The sequence below is a fragment of the Apium graveolens genome, chromosome 5 (assembly GCF_009905375.1).
Source record: "Apium graveolens cultivar Ventura chromosome 5, ASM990537v1, whole genome shotgun sequence".
Taxonomy (NCBI): domain Eukaryota; kingdom Viridiplantae; phylum Streptophyta; class Magnoliopsida; order Apiales; family Apiaceae; genus Apium; species Apium graveolens.
Window position 1 is genome coordinate 170603927 of NC_133651.1, and position 3547 is coordinate 170607473.

At 38.0% G+C, this 3547-nt stretch overlaps 1 non-coding gene across 1 annotated transcript; it reads left to right on the forward strand.

Moving 5' to 3' along the window:
- The first annotated feature begins 3050 nt into the window (after positions 1 to 3050).
- LOC141663061 (small nucleolar RNA R71) lies at positions 3051 to 3157 on the forward strand. The gene has a single exon (XR_012551147.1). It is a non-coding gene; the product is annotated as a small nucleolar RNA R71 (small nucleolar RNA).
- Positions 3158 to 3547: the final 390 nt, after the last annotated feature.

Here is a 3547-nt window from a genome sequence, read left to right on the forward strand (position 1 = left end):
TTTTCTAGTACTATATGTTGATGTCATTGGAAACAATGTTAAGATGTTGTCTTCAATAAAGGCATGGTTGTTCAAACAATTTGAAATGAAGGACTTAGGTGAAGCAGCATACATCCTTAGGATCAAACTTATAAGGTATCGCAAGAAAAGGATGTTGGCTTTATCTCAGGAGCCCTACATAGATGACGTATTAGCTCGTTTTAACATGTAGGACTCCAAGAAGGGTAATTTACCTTTCAGTCATGGAATTTCTCTATCAAAGAGTCAATGCCCTTGACACCTAAGGAGATAGAGAACATGAAGGTAGTTTCTTATGCTTCGGCATGTGGAAGCCTAATGTATGCTATGTTATGTACGTGGCCTGATATCTGCTTTGCCGTGGGCATGGTTAGCCGATACCAGTCAAACCCAGGATAGGAACATTAGAGTGCAGTAAAAACAATACTGAAGTACCTGCGAAGGACTAAGGAGTATTTGTTAGTTTAGAAGTCCTCTGATTTATTGCCTCTGGGATATACTATTTCAGATTTCCAGACAGATAAGGATAAGAGAAAATCCACCTCGGGATGTGTTTTTACTTTGGGAGGTGGAGCCGTAATATGGAGGAGTGTGAAGCAGAAATGCATTGCAGACTCAACCATGGAAGTCGAATATGTGGCAGCCTCTGAGGCAGCCAAAGAGGCTATATGGTTCCGAAACTTCCTGCTGGATTAGGATGTGGTTCCTAATTTGCCACAGCAAATCACAATTTATTGTGATAATACTGGTGTTGTGGCAAATACCAAGGAACCACGGGCCCATAAGGCAGCAAAACACATAGAGCGTAAGTATCACCTCATACGATAGTTCGTTAACCGAGGAGATATCATTGTGGATCATATAACATCAAAGGATAACCGGGCAGATCCTTTTACGAAGATCTTACCAGCTAAGGCTTTTCAGGAGCACGTGGAAGCGATAGGAGTAAGATACTCGGTCACATAGTTATATAGTTGGTAGTGGATTGCTTGTAATAAACATTGATATACTCAAAGAATATCTTGAGTATAAGTGGGAGATTGCTAGGGTTTATACTGAAATATTCGTTTGAAGTATATACTTTAATAATAAGTTATTTGAGAATCTTGAATGCATGTTTTCACATAGTCTGTATATTATATATTATAGAAAATCTAGTATCAAATGGGAAAGCAGAAGATTAGAATGTCAAACTCCTTATATAATATAATAAAGGTTCACAGTCTAAGTGGTATTAGATAAACCACTAGAACGGCTGAAGTATTATTTAGAAATAGTTTATCTTGACTATTGAATAATACTTGTATACTTTGTGTATATTGAACGGGATCAAAATAGTAGAATAATTGTTTCTTTTATTCTGACAATAAAGAAGAACTAAGATTCTGCGATATTATTATTGCTTAGATTCTTAATCCGGATTTAGTAATTGACACTTGTATTTAATGCACATGCCTTGATTCATTCATTAAGTAATTTATTTTAAATTAAGATTTTATGTATTGGACAATGACATTATATACAGAGTGGGATATTAACTATAAAAGGAAACCGTGTCCGAAAAATATATTCGGGTGATGATGTCCTCTTGAAAGCTCATAAAGATAATTATGCTTTAGTCCTGCAGGCAGATTTGTTCTTGCATAATTATAAGGTTGAGTGGATGATCAAGGATAAAAGATATTGATTAAATTAATTGTCAGAAATTAATTTAATTAATGGACATGCGATATCTTAAATATGGGGAATTTATAAGCAATTAATATGGGAGCCGAATTAAATAATTAATTTACGGAATTAGGAAAGGTAGTGCAAATATTAATTCTTTAGTGGATTGAATTAATATTTAATGACATTGGGCTTTGCCCGGAATGTCATTAGAAGGCCTGACCTAATGGTCCATGATCCCTACTGTAGCCTATAAATATTCTCATTCTCCTAAAGCTAGGGTTAACACACAAAAAACGAAATCACATCCTAGGGTTTGAGAGAGGTAGCCGTTTTTCTCAAGGAGCCAGCTAGGGTTTTGGAATTCCGGAGCTTTGGGAGAGGTACACCTTGGGAGATCGAAGCCCACACTTCATCCAAAGAGAATCAGGGAATACAGTAGAAGACGTGGATTTGAATCGCTTGCACCGTAGCGATTAAGGTTAATGTTCTATTCGTACTCTTATAATTAATATCATAAAATACAGGGCCAAGATTCGTTAGATCCAACAGCGACCTTTCCGGATCTCAAGGTGATGGCTTTTACCTGTTCGTTAACTTCCCTCTTGCCTAGATTGGCTTTTATATCACTAGAAAGCGTTCCTGGTAGTCGATTCAATAGGGTATTAGCAATTTTCCCTATCTGGTTCTCAAGAGTCTTGATAGAAACAACCTTGCTTTGGCATATAAGATCCTGGTTTCTGCACATAAGCCTCAACTCCTCCAATTCAGGTTTTTCATTCGAAGATTGACCTGCACCATGAGTTTGTTGTTGAAGTTGGAGTTGTTATCTTGGTGCAAATTGATGCTGAAAACTGGGAGGATTGAATTATTTGTTTCCTAAATGCTGGAACGGCTGTTGCATCGCATTCTGATTGTTGCTCCACCTGAAGTTAGGATGATTTCAGTTGTCAGGATGTTTAGTGTCTGGAACTGGTTGCTGCGATCTCTAAAAGTTTCTCACAAACTGAGTTGGTTCACTAGATATAGGGCATTACTCCATCGCATGCGAACCTCCACACAACTCACAAACATTAGTTATCTAATTAACATCATAGTTAGCCAGAGAATCGATCTTCATAGACAACGCCGTTAGTTGTGCAGTGATAGCCGTAGCTATATCCACTTCAAGAACTCCTGCTACTTTGCCATGTGGCAATCTCTGAGTTGGATAATGATATTCATTAGCATCCATCAGTTCAATTAGATCATAAACTTCCTCATAGCTCTTTGCCTATAATGCTCCACCTTATACTGCATCGAGTATGAGTCTTGACTGTGCTCCCAAACCGTTATAGAAGCAATTGAAGATCATTCAATCAGGAATTCCATGATGAGGACACTTCCTAAGCATCTCCTTGTAGTGCTCCCAAGCTTCACATAGAGATTCTCCCGATTGCTGCGTAAATTGAGTAAGAGCATTCCTGAGTGCAACTATCTTCGCCATAGGGAAGAATTTAGTAAGAAACTTCTGAGCAAGATGCTCCCAAGTAGTGATAGAACCTGTTGGTAGAGAATGCAACCATTACTTAGCCTTGTCCCTCAGAGAGAATGGGAAAAGCCACAGCTTTATAACATCTTCAGAAACATTGTTGAACTTGAAAGTGTCACAAATCTCGATGAAATCTCTAATGTGCATATTTGGGTCTTCCGTTGGAGAACCCCCAAACTAGACTGAATTCTGTACCATCTGAATTATGCCAGGCTTGATCTTAAAGGTAGTAGCTGTGATAGCTGGCCTGACAATGATAGATTGAATGTCATTGATCTTTGGTTGAGAATAATCCATCAACGCTTTCGTTGCTACTGGTTCTCCCATTTT